We start from the raw sequence: 13,073 nt of genomic DNA on the forward strand, positions 1-13,073 counted from the left end.
TGTGCTTCAGTTACTGAATATTTTGATTAAAACTTATTTATTTATTTATTTATGGCTGCATTGGGTCTTCGTTGCTGCACAAGGGCTTTCTCTAGTTGTGGTGAGCTGGGGTTACTCTTCGTTGTGGTGCACAGGCTCTAGGCACGTGGGCATCAGTAGTTGTGGCACACAGGCTCCGTAGTTGTGGCTCGCGGGCTCTAGAGCACAGGCTCAGTAGTTGTGGCGCATGGGCTTAGTTGCTCCATGGCATGTGGGAGCTTCCCGGACCAGGGCTCAAACCCGTGTCACCCTGAATTGGCAGGTGGATTCTTAACCACTGCGCCACCAGGGAAGTCCTTGATTAAACCTTTTAAGCTGAATTTGAACAAAATGCACCAATGTAGAGGACTCGTTCAGTGTGACTAGGACACTTAAGTTGTTATGCAAAAGCTCAAACTTCCAAACTCCAGTTGATGATGATGAAATAAAATTCATATTTTATGGCGAGATAAGAAAAACATAAAACTTATCTGCTTGTTTGGTTCTCCTCCCTGCTCCCCTCCCCCGCTTTTTAATTTATTTTTAAATTGTTTTACTTTTTTTTTGCCCACGCCGCATGGCATGTGGGGTCTTAGTTCCCTGACCAGGGACTGATCCCCCACCTGCTGGATTGGAAGCACGGGGTCTTAACCACTGGACCGGTCAGGGAAGTCCCTCTCCCTGCCCTTTAGTGTATATTGTGCATCCACATTTACCCGACCTCCTTGGGAGATAACCTTCTTTCTTAATCTCATCAAGGATCATTACTCTTTAGGAGATGACCTTCCTTTTTAATCTTAGAAGAAGCAGCCGTGACCCATGACCTACTACTTGTTTTGTACACGTAGATCTGGATTGTGTAAACTGTCATTTAACATATAGCCCTCTGTCTCAAAAACTTATATCCCTGTGCTTTGACCTCTAACAGGCAGGACAGTCCTTAGAGCTCTCTGAAAGACTTCCCAGGTAATAATCCTCAATTTGGCTCAAATAAAATTTTCCATTTCTTTCTTAGATCGACTGATTAATTTTTTTCATTGACATGGTGAAGAAACATGTTACAGGGAAAAACATGTTACTACCATGCTGAAGTGCTTTTTTTCCATTTAATGTCAGCTTTGTCACGAAAATTTTGCCGTTCAGTTACTCTGTGAAAAAATATTTGTAAATTTTTGACAACTATGATTTCTAATTCAGTTTTACAGCTTGTTTGGATGTAATTCTTCACTACATCCAATTCCAGGTGTATTTCTGCTTCATGGGGTTCTTTTTTTTTTTTAATGGCCGTGCAGCTCGGCACTCGGGATCTTAGTTCCCCGACCAGGGATTGAACCCAGGCCCTCAGCAGTGAAAGCACAGAGTCCTAACCACTGGACCGCCAGGGAATTCCTGAGGGGTTCTTAATTTAGTAAGAATGTTAGTCCCCCTATGCTGTGCCTGTTGAACGTTATGTTAGTGTTATCACCGCAAGGAAAAAATGTCTTTGGTGTTCAACTTATATTAGCTGAGTAGCATTCACAATGATGTTAGTTTTGCACTTTGGAGAGAATGAACTTCCAAAAGCTTAATTTTGATTCCATGAATCGGAGGCAAGAAATGGCAGCATCTAATGACTCTGATAACAATATGGCATCCACAGTGGAATAATTCCTCAGCCAGTGGAGCCAACACATTAACAGTGGAATGAGCACAAGAAAACTTGGAATTAGAAAAACGAGTGAAGCTAATGTATAAAAAGTCATTTGATCTAAATGAAGAGTCATGATTTACAGAATGAAATGTCAACCCGCTTCTGCAGCTTCACATGTTAATTCATTTTGGGGCACAGCCTTCTTAAAATAATTACTAACTTTCGAAGTCAATGTGATACTTCTGAATGAGAATTGTGTCATCTGGTTTGGTTTTCAGTTAATGTCTCTTTGGCGCCCGGGGTGAGATGTAAATGTCCACAGACATTCTGTTGAAGTTTCAGTTTCATAATCGACTCTGAAAAATGGAAATACAAAATTTAATTTTAAATTAAATGTGGACTTTAAAAAACGTTTACTGCTCCTGAAAAGGTTTATTGCACAATAAGACAAAAAATACTAGGAAACAAAATATAAATAAAAAGCTGTGGATTTATACCGTGCAAGAGGGCACAAAACCCTCTGAACAGCAAAAGTGTCCAGACTTCTCTATTCAATCTGCAGCAGGACCACTCAGCCTCTGACTCCTACATGGGACTCATGCACACAAACTCCGTAATTTCCCGGAGGCTTCATGCATCTTGGAGGCCACAGAACAGGCACAACTCAGGTGGTAGGTAGGCAGGGGCAGCAGGACCTCACGGTGAATAGTTAGTACATAATATTATATTATAACTAGGTAAGAATGACTGTGTACTTCACAGGCCTGATCACTAATAGCAACTATGTTATATCGTTTATCTTGCCTTATAGTCTGTGCCTATACAGATATATATCACACTTACAATAATTATTTTGTTATGAGCAAATATATGTTGCACTGGCTGAAAACCTATCTGTTGTCTTAGCGTCTGCATCTTCCTCGCCCTCCGTATCAGTCTGTAGTTTACCCACTCCATGGGACAGTAAATCCAACTCAAACTGGCTTAAGGAAAAAGGGTATTTATTGGCTTCCACAGAGTTATGGACTGGATGATTGTGTTCTTCCGAAATTCATATGTTGATGCCCTAACCCCCAATGTGACTGAATTTGTAAATAGGGCCTGTGAGGAGGTGATAAAAGTTAAAGGAGGCCATAAGGGTGGGGTCCTAAACCAATAAGTCTGGTGACCTTCAAAGGAGAGGAATAGATACCAGAGCATTCTCTCTCTTCACCTAGTGAGGACAGAGTGAGAAGGTGGCTATCTGCAAGCCAGGAAGAGAACCCTAACCTGCACCTTGATCTTGGACTTCCTAGTCTCCAGAAGATACATTTCTGTTGTTTAAGCTGCCCCGTCTGTGGTATTTTGTTATGGCAGCCAGAACTATCACATAACACATAGCAAAGGAGTTCAGTGGACTTCAGGTTCAACTTGATCAAGGAGCACAAACATCACCAGGATCTACGTTTTCTGTCCTTGTCTCAGCTCTGCTCTTCTATGCATTGGCTTCCCTCTCTGATAGGCTACCCTCTTGTGTGATGAAGTAGCTGCGATAGCTCCAGGCTACATCCTGCCAGGGATCCAGTCCCACTGGGAAAGGGAGCCTGAGTCTCACAGATTTTCTCTCACACTGGTCAGGTCCTGTGAATGTCTCTGACCCATCCCTTTGACAGGGCAGGCCTGTTTCTCATTCTCCTCCCCAGATGCAAACCCAATCGAATCAGATCCCTACTTGAAATCTTTTGTGATTACCCAGTGCCCAGGAATAAAAACTCAGCCCTTCATGTGACCTCAAAAGTCCTGCATGGTCCAGCTCTGCTGACCTCTTTCGCCTCCTTTCAGCACACACTCTTCTCCTCAGTTTTGAGCCCCACCTTGCTGGCCTTATTCAGCTTTAGGACTGCAATGCCTCACCATTGCCTCCAGGGTTTTCACGTGCTGTTCCTTCGGCCTGGGAGCCCTTGCCCTCTTCCAACCTTGTTAATTCCAACTCATTCTGCAGGTCTCAGCTGAAATGTTACCTCCACAGGGGGCCTCTGAATATGCAGTTTTAAAATTTATTTATTTATTTATTTGGCTGTGCTGGGTCTTGTGGCATGAGGGATCTTTGTTGCCACTTGCGGGATTTTAGTTGCAGCATGAGGGATCTTTAGTTGTGGCGTACAGGATCTAGTTTCCTGACCAGGGATTGAACCCAGGCCCCCTGCATTGGGAGTCTTAACCGCTGGACCACCAGGGAAGTTCCTGAAACAACAACAAAATTTTTTTTATTGGAGTATAGTTGATTTACAGTGTTGTGTTAGTTTCAGGTGTGCAGCAAAGTGAATCAGTTATACATATACATATATCCACTGTTTTTTAGATTCTTTCCCTATATAGGTCATTACAGAATATTGAGTAGAGTTCCCTGTGCTATACAATAGGTCCTTATTAGTTACTTATTTTATATAGAGTAGTGTGTATATGTCAATCCCAATCTCCCAATTTATTCCTCCCCCTGACTTTCCCCCCTGGTAACCGTAAGTATATTTTCTACATCTGTGACTCTATTCCTGTTTTGTAAATAAGTTCATTTGTTTCATTTTTTTAGATTCCACATATAAGCGATCCTGGGCATATATCTAGAGAAAACTATAATACAAAAAGGTACATGCACCCCAATGTTCACTGCAGCACTGTTTACAATAGCCAAGACATGGAAGCAACCTAAATGTCCATCAACAGATGAATGCATAAAGAAGATGTGGTACATATATACAATGGAATATTACTCGGCCATAAAAAAGAACAAAATAATGCCATTTGCAGCAACATGGATGGACCTAGAGATTCTCATACTGAAGTAAGTCAGACAGAGAAAGACAAATATCATATGAATATGCAATCTAAGCAACATAGAGTCACGTCTCTGCTTCACTCACCACTCCCCCCACCCCCCCACCCAGGGATAAGAAGAGAGGAAAAGAGAGCGTTTGGGGGAGAAAGAATGACCAAGGCACAAGGTGACCTTTGGTCCTGAAAGCTTCTCCTGCTAGGAGCTGTGCTGAGGGTGCTTGTAGAAAATGTGTTTTTCTTGCACCATGGAGCCTGTTCTCAACCAAAGAGGCAGTGATCTGCTTCCACGCTAGGGGAACGAGTTGGCTGGTTGCGCTGACCGCTGACCAAGAGACCGTGGGCTTGTCTCCCAATGGCATCTTCCTAAGAAAATGTGTTAAAACCATGCCTCTCCCTTTGTTATCCTTTTAAATAGTTAATGCGTACAAGATTATAGTTGAAACCCTATGTAGGTTATTAACCAACAACCCTGCTCTGCTTTCCTCCACTAATTTACCTTCTATCCCCTGGCAAGGGGAGTCATTGTACTGGATTAGAGGTTTATTATTTCCATGCTTTAAAAATTCTTTCATTACATATGATTGTGTGTTTAATTAAACAGTACACTGCTTAGTTTTGTTGGTTTTTGAGATTAAAGATATGGAGTTATGATTTATGTGATATTCTTTTTTTTTTTAAATGGTCCATACTTTTGACCAGATTTAATAGCTTTATGTATTTTTGGCTGTGTTGCGTCTTCATTGCTGCGCGCGGGCTTTCTCTAGTTGTGTCGAGCGGGGGTTACTCTTTGTTGCGGTGCGCGGGCTTCTCATTGCGGTGGCTTCTCTTGTTGCGGAGCATGGGCTCTAGGCACGCGGGCTTCGGTAGTTGTGACTCGCGGGCTCTAGAGCGCAGGCTCAGTAATTGTGGTGCACGGGCTTAGTTGCTCTGCAGCATGTGGGATCTTCCCAGACGAGGGATCGAACCCGTGTCCCCTGCATTGGCAGGCGGATTCTTAACCACTGTGCCACCAGGGAAGTCCATGGGATATTCTTTTCCATTCAGTGTTATGGTGTTTTATTTTGTTCAGACAGTTTTCACTCACAACATTTTAAATTTGTATTTATTTATTTATTTTTGGACATGCTGTGCAGCTTGAGGGATCTTAGTTCCCTGACCAGGGATCAAACCTGTGTCCTCGGCAGTGAAAGTGTGGAGTCCTAACCACCGGACCGCCAGGGAATTCCCACTCACAACATTTCTGACACCAAATGTGTGTGCTTTTTCCGCCACACCAAACATTTCTCCAACTCTTTATAATTTATAATTCAATTCAGTTCTGACACTATCTTCCTGGAGTTAGACAGGTTAAGGGCTCAGTCCCACAAGACTCCCCTGCTACAGATGCAAGTCACGTGTCCCAGGTTGTCACCTGTGCTTCTAACCAACCTGCTATAAATACAGGGGGGATCCCATGACCCCCTTCTTGGGTTCGATAATTTGCTAGGATGGTTCACAGAATTCAGGAAAGAGCTTTGCTTACTGTTACTGGTTTGTTATAAAGGATATAACTCAGGAACAGGCAGATGGACAAGATGCATAGGGCCAGGTGTAGGAGAGGAGCTTCCGAGCCCTCCTGCGTGTACCACCCTCCCGGCACCTCCTCACGTTCACCAACTAGGAAGCTCTCTGAACCTCATTGTTTGGGGGTTTTTATGGAGGTTTCATGACGTAGGCGTGATTGAATAAATCGTTGGCCATAAGTCAGGTGGTGGAGCTGCAAGTTCCAACACTCTAATTACACTGTGGTCTTTCTGGTGACCAGCCCCTCTCCTGAAGCCATCTAGGGGCCCCGAGCCCCCAGACATCTCATTAGCATACGAGAGATACAGCACTCTGGAGACTCCAAATGGAGCTCAAAGACCAAATACGTATTTCTTATTGAATCGCACCAACCTTGACAGTCCACACTTTTAAAGTATACAATTCAGTGGGTTTTAGTGTAGTCACAAGCTTGCATGGTGTGCAAACATCACCGTGGTCTGATTCCAGAACATTTCCATCACACATGGGCGTCAGCAGTCACTCCTCATCTCCCATCCCCCATCCTCCATCCCCCTCCCCCTCAGCCCTTGGAAACCACGAATCTACTTTCTGTCTCTGGATTTGTCTATTTTGGACATTCACAAAAATGGAACCATACAACACGTGGCTTTTGTGACTGGCTTCTTTCACTCAGCATAATGTTTTCAAGGTTCATTCGTATTTTAGCATGTACTTCATTTATATGGCTGAACAGTATTCCATTGTAGGGGTGTACCACATTTGGTTTGTCCATTGATAAATTGATGGGCATTTGGGCTGTTTCTACTTTTTGGCTATTATGAATAATGCTGCTATGAACATTCATGTATAAATTTTTGTGTGAATATGTGTTTTCAGTTTAACTATCTGAGGAAACACCGGCCTGTTTTTGTACAAGTTTTGTACTTTTTTTTTTTTTGCCTGCACCGAGCGGCTTGCAGGATCTCAGTTCCCCAACCAGGGATGGAACCCAGGCCACAGCAGGGAAAGTGCTGAATCCTAACCACTAGACCACCAGGGGACTCCCCAGTTTTGCACTTCTTTGGTTAAATTTATTGCTAATTATTTTATTCTTTTTAATACTATTGTAAATGGAATTTTTCTTAATTTCATTTTCAGATTATTCATTGTTGATGTGTAGAAATAGAACTGATTTTTGCATATTCATCTTATACTCTGTAATCTTGCTGATTTTATTTATTAGTTCTAACAGCTTTTTTGTGGATTCCTTAGGATTTTCTATATACAACCTCAGGCCATCTGCAAATAGAGATAGTTTTACTTCCTTTCCAACCTGGGTGCCTTTGATTTCTTTTTCTTGCCTAACTGTCCCGGCTAGAACCTCCACTGCAATGCTGGGAGCAGACATCCTGGTCTTGTACCTGAACATTATGTTTTAAACATATATCCCTATTGTTGCATGAGGTAATAATTAATTTCACTGTTATATAATATTTAATTATGTGACTACTGCAATCTTCCACTGATTGACGTTTAGGTTACCTGCAGCTTTTTGCTCTTGTAAACACGAGGATATGAATATTCTTGTATGTTTCCTGGAACACATGTGTAAGAGCTCCTCCATTTATACCTAGCAGAGTTGATCCATATCCTCTCTGACTCTTACTACTCTTATCAGACTGAATTTTTGCCAGCCTCGTGTCACAGTGGTATGACCTTGTTGTCTTCATTTATATTTCTTTTTCTTTTTTTTTTTTTTTTGCGGTACGCGGGCCTCTCACTGTTGTGGACTCTCCCGCTGCGGAGCACAGGCTGAGGACGTGCAGGCTCAGCGGCCATGGCTCATGGGCCCAGCCGCTCCGCGGCATGTGGGATCTTCCTGGACTGAAGCACGAACCCGTGTCCCCTGCATTGGCAGGCGGACTCTCAACCACTGCGCCACCAGGGAAGCCCTGTATTTCTATTTTTATTAATGAGGTTGAGTATCTTTTCAACTGCTAATTGGCCCTCCCGTTTCTTCTTTCGCGCTCTCTCTTTTTTAAAGTTGAGGTGCTGGCCTTTTCTTCTTATTGCTTGTAGCGTTTCTTTACATAATCTGGATACTAATCCTTTGTAAGCTAAACACGTTGCAAATGCCTTCTCCTGTCTGGCCTCTTCTGTATGGTATCTTTTCAAGAAGAGAACTTTCAGGACTTTCCTGGAAGTCCAGTGGTTAAGAATCCGCCTTACAATGTGGGGTCGCTGGTTCGATCCCTGGTTGGGGAACTAAGATCTCCCACACCTTGGGGCAACTAAGCCTGTGCGCCGCAACTACTGAGCCTGCATGCTGCAACTAGGGAGAAGCCCGCACACTGCAACGAAAGACCTCGTGTGCTGCAGCTAAGGCCCGACACAGCCAAAAATAAATAAATAAACATTTTTAAAAAAGGAGAGAACTTTCAAAAAACATTTTAAAATATTTATTTATTTAGGCTGCTCCCAGTCTTAGTTGCGGGATGTGGGATCTTCATGGCGGCATGCAGGATCTTTTTAGTTGCAGCATATGGGTTTCTTAGTTGTGGCATGAATGTGGGATCTAGTTCCCTGACCAGGGATTGAACCCAGGCCCCCTGCATTGGGAGCACTGAGTCTTACCTACTGGACCACCAGGGAAGTCCCAGAACTTTCTAATTGTAATGTAGTAAAACTTGTTCATCTTCTTTATTATTATTATTTTTAATACATTTATTTACTTTATTAATTTTTTTTGGCTGTGTTGGGTTTTCGTTGCTGTGCGCGGGCTGTCTCTAGTTGTGGCGAGTGGGGGCTACTCTTTGTTGCGGTGCGCGGGCTTCTCAATGCGGTGGCTTCTCTTGCTGCGGAGCACGGGCTCTAGGTGCACAGGCTTCAGTAGTTGTGGCACGCAGGCTCAGTAGTTGTGGCGCACGGGCTTAGTTGCTCCGCGGCACGTGGGATCTTCCCAGACCAGGGATAGAACCCATGTCCCCTGCATTGGCAGGCGGATTCTTAACCACCGCGCCACCAGGGAAGTCCCTATCTTTTGTTTAATTGTTGGTACTTTTAATGTCTTGTTTAAGAAATCTTTCCCTCTTAAGTTCAGAAATATATATTTTCCAGATCTACAAGTTGTCAAGTTTTCCTTTCGTATTTAAGTCTTAATGCATCTGAAATTGATTTTTTGGGGTGAGGTATGGGATAGGGACCCAATTTCTTTTTTTTTTAACATATGGATAAGCAATTTTCCCATCATTGTTTACTGAAAAGTCAACTCTTCCCCAGTGACACGTCATGTACCGCTGTCATCCCAAATGTGTGCAGGTTTCTTTCAGGCTCAGTGATCGTCAGTTGGTCCGTGTGCTCATCTCTATATGAAATTCATCCAATTTTCATTTCTCTAGATTTTAGTAGCACTTGATTTTGGCTTGGGTTAGTTCTTTCAAATTATCCTTCTTCTGCAGAAGGGTCTTGGCCATTTTTAGCCATTTGCTTTTCCATACACACTTTTGGGAAAGTTTTAAATTACAGATTCAGTCATTAGTGGTAAGATGATTCTAATTTTCTATTTCTTCTGTGTCATTTGGTTAAGTTAGGGTTTTTCTAGGAATTTATCCATGGTATCTAAATTTTCTTTTTTTAAACATTTTTTAATTAAAAAATTTTTTTGGCCTCACTGTGTGGCATGCGGCATCTTAGTTCCCCAACCAGGGATCGAACCTGCGTCCTCAGCAGTGAAAGCGCAGTGTCCTAACCCCTGGACCACCAGGGAATTTCCTTTGGTATCTAAATTTTCAATCTATTGGCAAAATATTATATATACTGACCCTCCCAGAACTGCTTTAAAATGTGAATTTCATTTGTGCAAATATATTATGTATTTAATCTCTTAATCCTAAAATGGAAAGGAAAAGGAACAGATGGCATCTACACTTTATATGCCAAGATGCTCTCTTAGAGTTTGGAGAGAGTCTGGGAGCAGCGTACTGTGGACCAGGCCAGTTCCAGACTGAGGCAGAGCTGGAATCTCCTCCCCAGTCACCACAGCTCACAGAGCAAGGCCGGAACAAGCTGGACTGTGGGCCTTCTGCTCTCTTAGAATCTGGAATTCACCTTGGATTTTGGAATCTGGAGAATAAGTAAGTCCACGCTCACCACCCCATTTCTCTTGCATTTGTGGGCTGCCCTGCTTCTCAGCTCATTTTCCAGTCCAAAGAGCCCGTATCTTTTGATCGTGTCTTCATGGGAGTTTTGGTAGAAATATCGTGTGTTGTGTGCTCAGAGGATGTTATCATTGTTTTTTCCTTAAAATTAAAAAAAAAAAACTGTGGTAAAAGATACATAATATAACATTTACTATTTAAGCCCTTTAAAAAAATACAGTTAATCAAAAGATACATGCACCCCAATATTCATTGCAGCACTATTTACAATAGCCAGGACATGGAAGCAACCTAAATGTCCATCAACAGAAGAATGGATAAAGAAGATGTGGCACATATATGCAATGGAATATTACTCAGCCATAAAAAGGAACGAAATTGTGCTATTTGCGGAGATGTGGATGGACCTGGAGACTGTCATACAGAGTGAAGTAAGTCAGAAAGAGAAAAACAAATATCATATAATATCGCTTATGTGTGGAATCTAGAAAAATGATACAGATGAACTTATTTGCAAAGCAGAAATATAGACATAGACGTAGAGAACAAACATATGGACACCAAGAGGGGAAGAGGTGGGTGGGATGAACTGGGAGATGGGGATTGACATATATACACTACTATGTATAAAATAGACAACTAATGAGAACCTACTGTATAGCGCTGGGAACTCTACTCAGTGCTCTGTGGTGACCTAAATGGGAAGGAAATCCAAAAAAGAGGGGATGTGTGTGTGCGTGTGGCTGATTCGCTTTGCTGTACAGCAGAAACTGACACAACACTGTAAAGAAATTATACTCCAATAAAAGTTAATTAAAAAAAATATAGTTGGGCTTCCCTGGTGGCGCAGTGGTTGAGAGTCCGCCTGCCGAAGCAGGGGACACGGGTTCGTGCCCCAGTCCGGGAAGATCCCACATGCCGCGGAGCGGCTGGGCCCGTGAGCCATGGCCGCTGAGCCTGCGCGTCCGGAGCCTGTGCTCCGCAACGGGAGAGGCCACAACAGTGAGAGGCCTGTGTACCGCAAAAAAAAAAAAAAAAAAAAAAAAGTATATATATATATATATATATATATATATATATATATAGTTAAGTGGCATTAACTACATTCACATTCTCGTGTAACCATCACCTCCAGCCATTTCATCTTCCCAGACTGAAACGCTGTACCCATTAGACGCCAACTCCCTGTTTCTCCTTCCTCCCCAGCCCCTGGCGACCCCCATTCTACTTTCTGCCTCTGTGGATTTGACTCCTCCAGGGACTCATATAAGTGGAATCATACGGTGTTTGTCCTTTTGTGATTGGCGTATTTCCCTCAGCGTAATGTCTTTAAAGTTCATCCATGTTGTAGCACGTGTCAGAACTTCACTCCTTTTGAAGGCTGAATCATATTCCATCGTATGGATAGACGCTGTTTTATTTATCTCTTCATCCATCGATGGACACTTGGGTCGTTTCTACTTTTTTTCTTTTTTTGCGGTACGCGGGCCTCTCGCTGTTGTGGCCTCTCCCGTTGCGGAGCACAGGTTCCGAACGCGCAGGCTCAGCGGCCATGGCTCACGGGCCCAGCCGCTCCGCGGCATGTGGGATCTTCCCGGACCGGGGCACGAACCCATGTCCCCTGCATCAGCAGGCGGACTCTCAACCACTGCACCACCAGGGAAGCCCCGTTTCTACTTTTTGACTATCGGGAATAATGCCCCTATGAACACGGGTGTACAAATATCTCTTCGAGACTGCTTTCAGTTCTTTTGGGTACGTTCCCAGAAGTTTCCTTAGGCTTTTAAATCACTTCATTAAACCAAGAAAGAAATCTGGTGTTTATTGTGTAATTTGGTATATTAATGTCATTTATAAAATTGTTCTTTCTCCTGTCGAGTGCATGGTACCAGAGGGTCTCCACATTACTGAGAACAGTGGCTATTAGCCTTTTTGTGGTTCTAGATTTCTTTGAGAATCTGATGAAAGCCATGGGCCACATTCCCAGAGAAACGCATGCATGTGTGCTCACAGGCACGTGCACGCACACACACACAGAACACTGATTATGCATCTAATTTCAGGGGTCCCAGATGCCCTGGTGCTCACTGACCGTGACCCCTGTGTAAAGGAACATCTCTCCTTTCATGATGACGGTCATGAGGAGAAATGGGATTTGAAACGCGCAAGTTTCACTTTCTGGGGGCTCATTTAGGAGCACGTTTCCTAACTTTGGGTGTCCTCCACACGCACGTCTCCAACTGCTGCTTTGTGTGCCGGAAGCTTTCTGTAGCTCCTTTACTTTCAGTCTTCAATACAGCCAGGGAATTTCTGAAAAAACGGTCTGATTCCAGTTACCTTTTCCACCGGCCTCCGCGCCCCCTACCGCCTCTGTCCTAACCACTGATGAACGAGAGGAAGGGGCAGTATTTAAGTTCACTTCCTGTTTATTATTAAAGTGATTTTTCACAAATGTTTAATTACATGCATATGTATGAACATGATGGAGAAAACAAAACTTGGAATATTTGAGGCAACTAAAATAGAAATGTGGTTACATTGATATTTGTCACCCTTGCAGGCAGAGAGATCGCCAAAGCGCCTGTACAGTACCGCCAGCGCCTTCGCAGAAGCCCAAACTGAAGGCTGCGAGGACGAGGGTCAGCTCTGCGGTCCCCCACCCAGCCCCGCACCGCCCCCAGTGGTGTTCAGACAGCCTGTTTCAGGAGCCGCATGGGCTGGGTCTGCTCACTCAGACTGTTTAAGGTTTTGAGCTCAGTGGAATAAGAAGTTTCCCTGCAGATCTACGTGGCCTCTGGACTGAAATACAAAATACCTACCAGCAGCCAGCTTTCCCTTTCCCTGCTTTTCCCCGCGCCTGTCCGCTGACGAGCTGGCAGAAGGGCAGGTAGGGGAGGGGCACTTGGCATCTTGCAGGGCTGTGCGCCGGC

The 13,073-nt window shown here is 43.6% G+C and overlaps 1 long non-coding RNA gene across 1 annotated transcript; it reads left to right on the forward strand.

Moving 5' to 3' along the window:
• Positions 1–9,738: 9,738 nt before the first annotated feature.
• Positions 9,739–12,972, forward strand: LOC137202573 (uncharacterized). Its single transcript, XR_010932692.1, has 3 exons — positions 9,739–10,119; positions 10,402–10,574; positions 12,704–12,972. It is a non-coding gene; the product is annotated as an uncharacterized lncRNA (long non-coding RNA).
• Positions 12,973–13,073: the final 101 nt, after the last annotated feature.

Source organism: Pseudorca crassidens, chromosome 11, assembly GCF_039906515.1.
Source record: "Pseudorca crassidens isolate mPseCra1 chromosome 11, mPseCra1.hap1, whole genome shotgun sequence".
In the NCBI taxonomy this organism is placed as follows: Eukaryota; Metazoa; Chordata; class Mammalia; order Artiodactyla; family Delphinidae; genus Pseudorca; species Pseudorca crassidens.